Source organism: Lissotriton vulgaris, chromosome 2_1 (assembly GCF_964263255.1).
Source record: "Lissotriton vulgaris chromosome 2_1, aLisVul1.2, whole genome shotgun sequence".
In the NCBI taxonomy this organism is placed as follows: Eukaryota; Metazoa; Chordata; class Amphibia; order Caudata; family Salamandridae; genus Lissotriton; species Lissotriton vulgaris.
The window spans coordinates 218,419,474-218,434,129 of record NC_141687.1 but is presented as its reverse complement, the minus strand read 5'-3'; the positions used below and the strand labels follow the sequence as shown (position 1 = coordinate 218,434,129).

At 45.7% G+C, this 14,656-nt stretch overlaps 1 protein-coding gene across 2 annotated transcripts in view; it reads right to left on the bottom strand.

Annotated features, from left to right (window-relative positions):
• Positions 1–14,656, bottom strand: part of DTX2 (deltex E3 ubiquitin ligase 2) — a 634,388-nt gene that overhangs the window by 431,398 nt on the left and 188,334 nt on the right. The window lies entirely within an intron of this gene.

Below are 14,656 nucleotides of genomic sequence, written 5' to 3'. Positions count from 1 at the left end.
GCATTTATTAAATGGAAACATTCAAATAAATATTAGAACAGCGAGGGGCGTTGAAGCAAGCCAAGGAGAAAACACGACGTGCACAGGATGAAACAACCAGACGGCGGAGCCGAGACTCGAAGAAGCTCGTAGCTCGGAATTCAGTGCCTCCAGTGGAAACGAATGTCCTCTAGCAGCATTGGGGGAGGCGGTGGGGGGTTAAGGCCCCTAAGAGGCCACCACGCCTGCTAATATTATGAATGACATTAAACTCTCCAGTGTCCTCCTGTTTCTTCCTTCTCCTGGTCTGCTGGGTCGCACCCCTCCCCCTCCTAATTCGAACATCAAAGCCTCTGCCTGTGTCTGTTTGTGCCCCTCCCATTGCCCGTAATCGCCACCATATTGCCCCCACCCGCTACCAATTAGCCCACTCTCGGACAGCCTAGATAGCTGGTTGTAAACTGTGGCTGTTATCAAACGCTTGAACCCAGGGCTTCTCAGAGGCTGAGCTGCTCGAACCGGGCCGTCCCGGGGGCCGCTGCCCTACCAGATTTGCCCTTGTGTACCCGGGGGCACTACCTGCCTGTGCCTGCGTCTGTCCTGATGGGATGTGGGTGAATTACCTGCTTTCTGCCCCCTGTCTGCTTGGAGGTTGCCCACTGAGCTAAGAACTCACCTCACACGATACCCCAGATGCGAACTTCGGAACTGCACACTTGACTCCCGATGTACATCTTGAAAGTAGACTCAGTCCCCAGGTGCGCACCTCTGGGCTGCACATTACAGCCGACAGACATCCACAACTGGACACAATACATCAGATATCCGCATCAGAGCTGGACACATCACTCCAGATGTGCATCGGCAAACTGGACACAACACTCCAGATGTGCATCTTAGGACTGGACGTGACTCTCCGGATATGCCCTTTGGAACTGGCCACACCACAACACGATGTGCGCCTTGGGAGTGGATACAATTACAGATGTGCACTTCATAACTGGGCCAATACTTTAGGTGGCCTCCACTCCTGGACGCAATACTAAAGACGAGGAACTCGAAAACGACGCTGTGCTCCAAAATGGGCAAACCACTGTCCACGTGCACCACCTAACCAGGCACTGCATTCCAGATGTTTAACAGGGGGGGGGGGGGGGGGGGGGGCACAATAGTCGACACGCGGCTGACAGTGCTAGATCCAATACTCCACCTCGAACTGGACAGAACAGCACACATGTGGCCCCGAAAACTTGATACCAGTGGAATACTCATCAATATTGTGTACAGAGTAACAACCCCCCTCCCACCCTTTCCCAAATCTGTTAACAGAAACACCCTTCCTGCTCTCCTGGTGGTTTAGGAACGCATGGACCCACACTGACGTCAGCACATACCTTGTGTTATGCTATACTGTACACATTTTGGTTTTAAGTGATAATAGACCACGTATATAGTGCCCACCACAAAAGTGAACCACCTCTAACCGCTACAACACCCTGTATTACCTATCTCAGTTGTTTTTACTTCCCCTTAAGGCAGAAAGGTTCGGACGACCCTGCTGGAATTACAACTGTGCACACCGGGTTCTATAGATCGTTAAAGCAGATTCTAAACCCACTGAGCTATTTCGCCTCTATGCACACTTGCGCCAGGTCAAAATAACTATTATACTTAAGACAGGTTTAAAATTTAAATACGTCTTTAGACATGTACTGTTTATCAAACGCCCGCACAACGTTGTGGCTTAGGATATCAAAGGTAATACTTCGTAAAACAAAAAAGTACAAATAAAAAAAGTGGAAAAAGTAGAAACCCCAAGACTACGGGCCATTAAAAGAATTTTAAAAATCTGAGCAACAATAAGCGGCTCTCCCCCTTCTAAAAAACACCTTCCAGGAACGACTACAAACAAAACACTCACATGAAACAAACACCTCATAACATAATGCATATCGACATATACAAGCGCACCTGGATTAGGAGCAAGCCCCATAGGGGCAGTAGGGCCGCCCTCCTCAGCTTCATGTCTGCTTCACTTGGAGACCCGGCGCCGCCAACTCGCGCGGCCAAAAGTTTTCTCGAGCAGCTCTTCTTCGTAGGCGGCGGGGGTGTCCCACGACCAACTGAAGGGCCAAACACCCTTCTTCCGAAGAGTCCACCCTATAGGTTGTCTGAAGAGGAAATCGAATTCTTGAGCGCCCAGGCGGGTTTCTATGCGCTGTGGTAAGGGTAGCCGGACCGATGAGCCGCAACAGGTCGACCCCCACGGCCGGACATACGTCTGAGATGGCCGGACCGGGTCAGGACTCCTCCCAGAGCCGCTGGGGGGAGAGACCTCGCTTGTTTAATAAGATCCCCAAAATCCGTCTCAAGTCTTCCCGGCTAAACTGTTCTCCTCCCGAGATCTTCTCGTACCAGAGTCCAGAGGGAGCCTGGGGCAAAACCGGAAACCCGGCAGGGTGGGAGCATTGGCCGGGAGGAAGCAGGGAGTGTACACCACGGACCGTGCATCAATCAAAGGTGCACCACAGAGCGCGGCGGCCTCGGGACCCGCCAATCACGGCATCTGTAAGGGTCGGCGTTGGTAATGACAGCACGGAATGAAAAACAAGCGGGAGGGGGAGCAAGGGAGGTGCCGGCAATGCCGGACCAGACACGGGGGCGTTCCCGGCGTCCCGTGACGTCGGCAAAAGCCAAAGAATGTCGGGAACGCCCCCGTGTCTGGTCCGGCATTGACGGACAGGCCCCTCGTCCAATGGCAAGGCTCCGTTTACGGAGCCAGCCAATCAAGGACGAGGGCCGAACAAAGCCACCTTACAGTTCTCAACAGGATTTCGCCTGCGCCGAAAAGATGCGCAGAGCGCATCCTTCGGCGAGGCGAAACCTAAAAAGGCAATCAAGAACCAGGCGAGGAGGCCAAAGGCACCCACCCATCTGCCTCTCAACTCATCCCAAAAAGGAGGACCTGCAGTCTTGCTTGGCAGATCTAAAGAAGGACTTTGACAGGTCACATTCCAACAGGCTGGCAAGACTCATTTCTGAAGTGGGAGGTGACATCTCAAAGCCTAGAGAGACATGTAGGGCCTGAGATCCAGGATGAAAGCTATGGAGCAACTGTTCCGATCCATGTCAGATACATGCCAGAACATGATGATCTTGACTGCCTCACTGGAAATCCAGGTTAAAGAACTCACAGACAAATGCGAAGACCTTAAAAATAGGTCAAGGAGAGACAATATTGGAGAACTATGAAAGAAGGAATAAAGAAGATGATATTTGGAGGGCTGCATTCAAGCGGTCTTCATAGAAGTTCAACGAGCAGACTAGTTGCTCCATATAGGCTTCTAGAGAGTGTACATGCTGGTAGGAGACATAACACAGCTCGCTATCCAGGAGACATAGTAGCAAAACTTGCCTGCTCCAGTAAGTAATAAATCTTATGAGAGAGCAGATCACAGCCACAAGTTCAATTTGGAGCCAATAAAGTGACATTATTGAAGGGACACCGGTTAAAGAAGGCTCTACCAACCAGTAGTAACAATGCTGAACAACAAACAAATGAGGTATCACTGGAAATTGCTAGAGGGACTCCAGTTTAAATGGAAAAAAACAGCAAAGTCATAGCATCAATGGTGGAAGAGGTTAAAAAGATCCCCAGTATCCCAGAAGGGGGAAAGAAAATCCACACACTGAATTTCAGGAGAAGTACACCAGGGAGCAGAGGGGATCTGGTAATCAATGAGAACAAAAGAAACCATGATTCTCTCTGTCATGCTGCCCGGGACACTTACCTGCAGCAGAAAGCACAATTTCTTGACTAAGTAAGCAAATGTGTTCTGGGTGAACTAGGCTAACTGGTTTAGTTAAATTATCAAACCTCTCCAACTAGCTGGACTCACTGCAGAGGTGTTTTAGGACTACTAAGCAGAGAGGCTCTGCTGTGAAAGCTATAGATAAGTTGGAATTCTATTCTTACAGTCTGATACCTCTCCTATTTCTCTGTAGTAAACGATTTTGGGGCAGATTGGTTCCACACCACCAAGTTCCAATTGGGACCTATCATACACATAGGGACAAATGATCTCTGTGAGTTAAAACACATCAGGGGTTTGGCTATTGTTAGGTTGACTATGTTGTTAGTGGTTCTTTTTAAGGATCTGAGAGGGTGCTGGCACGCACACATTCACCCACCCACCCACCTAATCTATCAATTACAAGTGAATTGGCTAGTCAATGTGACAGATACTCTCACCATATATAAAGTGACACAAACTCCTATCCATGAACAGGAGAGGTCTCAATATGCCAAACAAAAGGTAAAGGATCTGGAACCCTAAACTAGAACATAAACTTGATATCAAGTTTCCTCCGGAAAAAAGAGGCCATGCAGAGACATAGAAGAGGTAGGGTGGCCGAGTTGGCCATACATGCCAAGCTACTGGGGAAAGGGATGGCCAGAACGAACCTAAGAGAGAGCGGGCAGGTACTCATCTCGCCCGCGTATAGTGAGAACTAGCACAAGAAATGTTAACACCTGAAGAGAAAAGAAGGAACACCAGATAAAAACCCATAGGCCAAGAACCATGCCACACTTCTTGCATCTGCTAGGAAACAAGTGCACCAGACAGAGTGGAAGGAAAGAATCCCCTGGTCAGTGTGGAGAAACGCTCAAGAAACGCAGGGAGGGGAATAAGAAGAACCCCTGAGCACCATATTCCAACTTGCACCGGTGCACCAGGCACGGCATGCAAAGTCCCCTGGGGTACTATGGCGTCAGAAACATATTGAGGAATACCTGTAAGGCATACAGGAATCAAGGCAGAGCATCCACACCGTCCCATAAAAACACCCCAATCAGAACTTGGGTAGAAAACAATGAACATGGTGCAGCCTCCGGCGTAGACACCAAACAGGAACAGACATTAAGACCTGTCCCAGAAAACAACCAGGGACCAAAACCTGTCATGGACAGGGTAAGATTGCAAGAAAAGAAAACACCGGACGGCACGTGGAAGGACAAATGAAAAGAAGAAGCCAACTGGCGCGTCCTTATAACAGCCCACACAAAAGGGAATGCAGGACGCCATTCTCAGTCCGAACTAGTATATGAGGGGGAGAAAAAAAAGAAAAATAGGACGGTATGGCAATCGGGTATTAAGATTTCGCTTCACTCAGACTATTCCGAAAACGCCATAAAGTGGATTGAGCTTGAGAACCAAACCAATATTGACCATCAAAAGGCATGTCCACCAAGTCGGACTGAAAAGCCTCAGAGAAGCTAGAGGTATGTAGCCAGGCACCGAAAGGGTCATGGCCCATCTGACAGAATCTGTGATATCCATGCCACAAAGAATCAGTATTGTAGCCGCCTGACGGCCATCTTGGATTAACTGACGGAGTGTCCTGAGAGTCATCAGGGATGGAGGGGAGAAGGCACACATGAGAAAAACAGCCAAAAACACAAGCCGTATTAAGCGACCGAAAAGTGGAGCAGGTAGCAGAGAAGATATTTCGATCAGAATATCCAGACCTTTAGACTCTGTCCGGATGGATGTCAGGCACAGCGCTGATGATGGGGAAGCTGTAGCAGCCTGAACCACAAAGCTGTGCTGAGTTAGGCTGATTGTATTGCAGAGCAGGTCTCCAGGTGCAGAATGGTGCCTATGAGCATGTGTGGCACACATGCATGTGTGAAAAGCGCTGTTTAGGTCAACATGTTTCGCGCTATGGACGGTCCCTAATGGATCCAGGAGCACTTCGTCAGGAACAGGTGCAAAAGTGATAAATAGAGTGATACTAAAAGTAGGAATCAGGGAAGAGGCGCCCTATACTCCTACTGCACCTACAATGTGGTGACAGTGCGTAATAGCACTGGCTCAAATTCCTAATAGAATCCTGTGTTCCAACCTCTACATTAAGGATAATCGGCCACGCCGGCGGTCAATGATAGGTGCGTGTAATCAGTCATTCACTCCATAGGGTACTGTGTGCCTACCCATCCGTTCTCACCGCCGGTCGCTCCTGGATCCATTAGGGACCGTCCATAGTGCGAAACATGTTGACCTAAACAACACTGTTCACACACATGGATGCGAGAGCAGTGGTAGAATACTCACCCCTCCTCCACATTTGTTTTAAGGAGGATCTCCACATCCTTTAGGTATTTTTACTTTATCTTCAGGACCCCTGAATAAAACTAGATTCTGAGTACCACTGAAGATCATTTTAACCCACCCACTCACACTTTTTTAGGCCCACACACTCGCATGCACAACTGCGGCGTCTCCTTAAAAGATCTCCGCTAGAGAGCCCTCTCGCGGGGCCCGTGGGGGACAGCAGCGCTACCCCCAGGCCCGATGATGAAGCATGACACTCGCAACGGTGTGCGAGGGCACTAAGTCCAAAAGGAGCAATTACCCCACTTTTTCCAATATCCAACCTTTTGGAGAGATTTACACCTTCCCAACCACAATAGGTTGTTCTATCCTCTTCTCTATAGGAACAGCTACCCCCCCAGTGAGTACAACTGAATAAGGCCACAAATAAAAAGTTGTGTTCATTAGACCAGTTGCGCCTGGAGGTACTAATGCATGGAGGTACATACATATTACTGAGAGGGGTAACTCCTACTTTTCATCATCGCACATAACACATAGATGCCTAGATTATCCCTTTAAAGACATGAGTCTGGTGGGGAGGCTAGAAAAGACAGATTTAAAAAACATTAGTTTGTCAGATCACTGGCAGAATGGATACATAGATGGAGAAGAAAGGAATACATGTTTAGAAAACCGATTCATGTATATGAGCTTAGAACACAAATACTAATGTGTGCCCATATAAAACAGTGGGCAGTGTACTGTACCAATAGTTTGGGGGCAACAAGTGATTTGACAGTCTATGCAATATGTTACCCAAGTGTATCAAACCTCCATAAACTATTAGAAAAGGATAGATGATGGGAAGATGGGGATGTTAGGCTGTCTGAGAACAGGCAAAGAAGAGGGAAATAAGTGCCAAAGAATAGGAAACGCTGTGGAAAGACATTGTAAAATACTAGAAATATGTGTATCATTAGGAGCAGTTTTGTAAATTGATGTTTAATTGGCACTTAACTCAGCAGCAAATAAAGATTATGTAGCTGGGGACAAAAGGAGGAGAGGTGGACATTTTAGACAGCGGACAGCTCTACTGTCCAGGTCTGTTTCTTGGAAACTAAAAAGCTTCTAGAAAGACTTGCTTAGTTGCATCAAGCAGACACTAGGATACCCACCTTCAGGGACACCCAACACTATCACACTAAGTCTCAGAGACATGATAGCAAAAATGATGACCAAAGCAGAGAGGATTTTGTTGGTTCACATTCTTATAGTGACAAAAAATATATTGCAGCTATTTGGCATGTTCAGATTCACCTTTGCTGAGGCAATGATATCTTAGGCTTTGGGGGCTCTAGCAATGAAGTAAATTACATTATATCAACAGTCGAAATAAAATGTTCAGAGCCATTTTTCTGCCACTGAACAACCACATAACTTGAATAGACAATACCGGGATGACATCACCACGATTAAGGGAAATTGAACTACATTACTGAAATAAACTTACAGTTTGGAAAATAATCTTGCATAACATTCTCTGTTTGATGAAGGAAAGGCAATGCAAGGTCAATATCCAATACGATGCAAAACAATTAAGAAGAAAAAAAAGACATTACATATTCATACTGAAAATTAGAACAGAGGCAAAATGGATGAATTTCTCCAAATGATCTTCTTGTTCTAGGAAACAAAATATACTGCTTGTCGGATGGAATGGATCAGAACTCTTTTTTTTTTTTAATATAAGTTGTGATAAAGAAAACTGGCTTCCAGGTCACTGGGTACCAGTTTGTACTCACGTGTTCAAAATGAATATAAAACACAAACAGAAAGGACAAGATATTTATCTCAAACTAGATGATTCTACTAACTGTACTTAAAAAAATGAAGGAGTCCATGAAAATAATATTTCATTAAATCAGCATGACAGCTGAAATAGATTGTTTTACAGAACTCCTTAAAGCACCAATGTCCACTGTCAGACCGAGTTTGGGGCTGGCTACAAGGAACCAAAAGTGGTGGCCAATGTAGGGTGACACAGGTGTCCTGGGATGCGTTTTACTATGGGTCTTGAAAATGGGTGAAGTACACCCATTTCCGTACTTGACTCTGAGTAGCGAGAGCAACCAATCAAAAGCTCCTCTGGAAGGTAGTGTGAGAGACAAGAGCTCACAACTCAACAGTCAACCAACTTACACAATAACCTATTGTCCAGCACAGTGCTATTCCTTTACGTAATAGAACGCACTTTAATCTTACATCAAAACTAAATACTTCACAGTTGAATAATTTATTATTTATTTATTTAAGAATTTTATAGAGCGCACGGCTACCTCCAGAGGGGGTGTCCCGGCGCTAAGACTACTTGTTTATCACAGAGGGGGTTGCTGAGTTCATGAAAAATCTGCAGGTCTGCAAAAGCTTTGCTGGCTAGTGCTTAGAAAACAGCCATGTTTTCAGTTTACGACGGAAGACTTGTTCTGATTCAGAAAACCTGAGATCCACGGGTAGACTGTTCCAAAGCTTAGCGGCCGCAACGGTAAAGGTTCTGCCACCAGTACGCGTGAGTCTGAAGCGAGGGACAGTCATCAGGCGTAGACTATTAGATCTCATATGCCTTACTGAAGAAGCTATTTTAAGCCTTTTGCTCAGATAGCAGGGGCCAATGCCATTAATTGCCCTAAAGGCAAGGATCAGAACCTTAAAGTCAATGTGACGGGCAATTGGAAGCCAATGAAGCTCCTCTCGGTAGGCTCTGACCGAGTTGCGAGGAGGGATGTTGCCAATCAGCCTTGCAGCCGCGTTTTGTATAGTTTGAAGTCGATCAATGAGATATTGGGGGGCACCGGCATAGAGGCTGTTGGCATAGTCAAGGTGTGACGTGATTAGTGCCTGGACCACTGTTCTACGGGAAGACTGGGGGAGATAGGGAAAGATCTTCCTGATCATGCGCAGTTTAATAAAACAAGCCGCCGCTACTTTATTAACCTGGGTTTTTCCGGACAAGGTGTTATCAAATATAAAGCCCAGGTTACGGGCTGATTGCACTGGTGCAGGAGGTGGGTCAAGAATGGTAGGCCACCAAAGAGTTGAAGGGGGAGCAGTTTTCTGGCTGAAAAAGAGGACCTCTGTTTTTTCAGTGTTGAGGGCGAGATGGTTAGCAGCCATCCAAGTGCAAATGTTGCCAAGGCAGTTTCGAAAGTTGGAAAAGAGGGAGTCAGAATGGTCTCTAAATGAAAAAACAAGCTGAGTATCATCAGCATAAGAGACCACCCTGACTCCAGAAGACTCAACTACCTTGGCAAGGGGGGCCAGGTAAACATTAAACAATAAAGGGCTCAAGGCTGAGCCTTGGGGCACGCCACACAGGAGGGGTTTATCTTCGGATTGGTATGGATGCAACAGTACCCTTTGGGTCCGTCCGGATAAAAAGGATTTGAGCCATGCTAGGACAGTGCCCTCAATCCCCAGCTGTTGTAGTCGAGATATAAGAATGACATGGGAAACCGTGTCGAATGCAGCGGATAGGTCGAGGAGGACCAACATGGCCTCCTCGACCATAAGAATGCAACACAGGGTTGTAACATAAGTATAGTCCATCAGTGAGGTGCTACACTTCCTTTTCAGTACTCTCTACCCACCATGGCCATGATCCCAGGATTACAGTAGCCAATACACTACAAGCATAGGCATTGATGAGGCAATGGTATGATGGTGTGGAATGCTCTCATCGGTCAGTTGTACAACTCAGTTAAATGTCTTCTACCATTTGCGATTCCTCAACGAAAGTCTCAAACCTACGCAACAGACTTGTATGTATAGGCATTTATATAGCGCACTACTTACCCGTAGGGTCCCAAGGCGCTTCGACCGCTGCGAAACCCTTCCTGGCTTCCCTGAGAGATGGTCCCTTAATGGGTATCTCCAGGGTGAGACCAGGCATCCCCGGCGGTCTGGTGGGGCCGTTAGTGAAGATGAGGCAAGCTAATGCCCAGAGTTGCCGAGTGTGAACGCTGATCAGAGTGGGCACCGAGGCGAGAGAATTATCGAGTCCGCTGACCCTGGTCCAGAAACCTGCCGCACCGGGAATCGAACCCTGGTCCCGGGCCGTCCTCTGCTCTCGGGTCTGCCGCCTCTAACCAGTGAGCCACACTACTTGTCTGCACATGTTTGCCATTTGTCCCAGTTGCAGGCTGATCCATCCATTTACTTGCTGGTTATCGTTACTGTCCTAGCAGAGCAGATTGTGCTCCAGAACTCTTGGCAGTGACTCATCTTCTGCAGGGACATATGGTCAGTCTTATGAGAGATCACTGGATACAGTCAGTGGGGCAGGCATGCACAGCAGCACTGGTAGTTGTAGTCACGTGCTCAGATTAATCAATTGCGACCATAGCCCAAGTTACTCGTTGTGGAGTGTCTTCAGCAGTTGCAGTCTCCGACCCAATCAGGGCTTCTGAAGCAGAGTGACTTTACTTCGCTCTTGGTGTGTCTGCTTTCTGTTGGTGTTCAACATGTCAAGAACACACAAGACTTCTCCTCCTGGACAGTCTGCCTTTCTGCAGTAATAGGGATGCTCTTCTCACAGCAGGCAGGGAGGCTTCTAGGCGCTCGTTGTAGACCCTTAGCTTCTCCAGCAAAAAGCGCAGACATTACACAATGTCCCCTCACCTCAACTTGGAACAACAGGCCACATGTATGGAACTTTTGAAATAGCGAGTTTCTAATTGCGATTGCCTGTGACTCTTAATTACGAAATAGCCATTTCAAATGTATAAAACTCCTCTAAGTTTCCTTTAAGATTCCCAGTGGGTTGCAAATAGACCTACATTATGAAAACTAATGAGGTAGGTCTCGGTTTGCGACCCACTGGGAATAGCTAAAATCACTTGGATGGTAGCCTGCTACGGTCAGCAGATCAACATGTCTATAACTGCTTTTAAATAAAGCAATTGCATTTTTTTTAATTGCAGCCCATTTTCATTAAATTTGAAAATTGGCTGATATATCGTGAATGTTTTGCAACTTCATTTCGGTCACAATACATTCACACATGCCACTGCAATTCGGTATTAGGAAGGGATGCCCTTAGCACGCCGCTTCCCAATACTGTACCGTCAACGTAATTTGCAATTCGGTAATAGGTTACTGAATCCCAAATAGGGCTTTCTACATCCCAAAAAGCTTTTTGGCATTCGCAAATGCGACCGGGAAAAACATTTGTGCATGTGGGCCAAAGTGAGGTTGTGTGAATCCCACTTTTATACACATATTTTCCAGAGTGTGTATTTACTGACTGTGGATCCACTACCCAAGGTTTTAGGAACCAGTTTGTGTTGGTTCTCTTTCAAATGCCATTCGTCTCCATCTGGATATTTGGGGCGCTATACCATGGTTGAAATACATTGACAACCTTTCAAGTGCTGGGGTTGTCTCAATTATTCTAGTCTTTGATTAGATTATAGAAAGGAGACAAATCTAGGATAAAAAGTCTCTTTTTGGGACGTTGTGCTGAGGTCTAGGCCTAGGTCTCTGTGCACACACTAGGTTTGCCCAGATACAAAGTCAGGATACCAGTTTCCCTTGCAGTCACATACTCAAGGCAGGGGTAGGTACACACCTGTTTACCAAGCAGGGGACATTAGAGTTCAAACAGCCACTAAATAAAAAACTGAATTACTACCAGGAAATCAGAGATAACCAGAAGTCATACAAACAAAAGACTTATAGGATCAAGGGTTTATCTTCTTAGTGATACCCTAGAGGCAGGACCTAACCAGTTTCCTCATGTACTAATATAGCGATGTCTAATAAAAGTCAGACAGATGTGATTATCTTATTTACCAAATTCAGTAAACACCACTACCCCGATTGAGGTACTTACCAGGTGTGGTAAATACATCCTTTTTCCAAGTTTTTTTACTTGGAATTTAGGCAGAATATGCAGATTCAGAGTTAAAACCACAAAGTTCAGCATGTTTTGCCTACATTTCTTGTCCCTTTCCCCTGATAAATTTCAGCAGGTATGACCAGCAAAGATCTGCAAGGGTACACCATTTGTGGTGCGATAATTAACTGCACTACTTTGAATTCTGATCCCTGGGCACACTCATATTTGCTACGAAATTGCAATTTAACACCCTGCTTGTATTCATAGCCCACGCCGTCAAGAATGAAGTACCAGATCCAGCAATTGAGGGGATGGCTAAAGCACAAGATCATCATTTGTGGCCTTCAGTCAGGAGCAGGATAGGACCGGTTTCAGATCATTTTAGAAGGTCCAAAAACTAAAATCTGGTTATGTAGAGAGATGCCACCAGGATCAGGGAGTCAGAAAGAAATCACTAGGAACACCTGGCATCTTTGCTTGCAAATCCTCTTCATTACAAAAGAAAGAGGGCGTTCAGATTCCCTATCCACAAACCAGAACAATCACATTTTCTATTGGTACAGCGTCTTGTCCCAGTAATTACACAAACAGGCTGCATTGTCTATGTTCCACCATTAGTGGTTAGAACATTCTGAGAAGTTATTAGACTATTTAGCAGCCATTCCTTGCAGAATGTAAGTCGGGTTGCTGAATACTTATGGCAGCAAATCCCACCGCGAGCAGAATAAGAAACATATATCAACATTAGATCACTGTAATCCAGCGAAACCAGTGCGAACACATTCTTTGATGACAAATGGCATTCAGACCAATATGGTTGATTTTGGAGAACATAATCTTTTTGAAAGTTAAAGAGGGACCTGAGCTGACTGGGGATTCTTCTCCTGTCAATCACGAGGAATCCATGAGGCACCACCTGAACACAGAAAGCCAGGGGAAATTGGGTACTCATAAACCAGCATACTGTTGTAAGAGGGAGAGATCATAAATTTTAAGCAAGATGTAAAGGTATGGTGTTATTTGGGTGGAGAGGTCACTTGGCTGCTGTGTCTAGAATGACTCTAATTTATGCTGTACTTGGGTCACTAAAGACCAGTGTAACAACTGGCTCCAGACACTATTGTAATAAGGAATAGAGGAACGAGCACGTAGAACCTGAAAGTAGCTTGTTCAAGAGGAGACAATTACCTTGTCAGTAAGCAGTCATGACAGTGACCATTGTACTTATCCTGAAGCTATCAAAAGGCTGTGTCTGTGATTGTGTTCTTGGTAAACATTCTGGATGGTTGTTCTCTCGCCAACACCAAAGCCGAACTCTGCATATTGATAGCATATAGCATATGTAACACACCTAAAATGCATCACATGAAAATACAAATTAAATATAAAAGTAACAATCCTCCAGGCCAGTGGCACTCAAAACCATCCATATTTGGAGGGCAAAAAGAATAGATGAGCCAAGGTGAACCTAATAAATGATTTGTGAACATGGAATTTGGTGAAAAAATGGAAACATTTAGTAGTATTCAGTTCTCATCTTTGGACACTAAACGACCCATCTGGTATGCTCCTGCTGCTAATAAAGTCTAGAAAGAGAAACGTCCTTTCGGATGAAGCCATAATCACGCTGTGCGAATACAGCGCAGGCAATATAACAAAAGTAGCATTAGCACACATTCGTTCAGCACGCAAGTCATAACAACAACTTGCTTTTAGAGGGGTGCATTGGTGGAATGGTGTTGGAGTTAAAGCTGCGGAGTTCCGGGTGAACTGGTTCCATCCCCAGCGAGGGAGTAGCTTTGACAAAGGTCTGACTATAGGCATCCCTTCTTCCCCGTGTTGAACTCATACGGCTGACTAGGGTCACATATATCATTTTGACACTGAAAACAGACTTATTTGGTGGTGTGTATTACTATTTCCTAGTTACATATTGTACATCATTACCTGTGCTATTTAGTTAGTAATGAAATAAGTATAGGAGTGGCATCATTCTCTTATGGTCCTAAAGAAAAGCCTTGGGGGTACGGCTTAAAACTAGTCGACCAGAGTAGGGAAACTAAGGGTCAAATACCCTAGCGGTTTCCCATCATCCCCAATTGTTAACCATATCAGCCAGGGAAGCAAATAAAATTATCTTTCTTCCACTAGCTGGGTATGTTTGTCTTCTTTGTATATATTACTTAACCAACTCCATTAATCATCTCTATCAGCATAGGTGTGTAGGAAAATTACTAATTTGGTGCTCCTGTGTAGTCACAGGCCACAGAACGCTCCTCTCCTTATCAGGTCAAGGACGGACCCTATGATGAAGCATGCCACCAAGGGGTAACCCTGGTGGGAGAGGGTTACTTAAAAAGGAAAACTTTCCTTTTACGACAAGGTTGGCGTCTTTTTTCGCTAGTATTGTTGATTTTTTTTCTTCCTTTTGGAGGGACTCCTTTTGGTTGCATTTACTTAGTCTGGAGGACGAGTCCTCTCTTTTCACCTCTACCTCCCCCCTTTGTTTATGATATGGACTTAAAGTCCAACACTGTCCCTACTGTTGCGCTGACTGGAATTAGAATAATAAATTAAACTATTCGTTATAACGACTTGCGTGCTGAACAGATGTGTCCTAAAGAAGCGTTCAAACAAAAGACTGCGTTCGGAACGCATGCATCCTAAACGCACACGGACTACAATC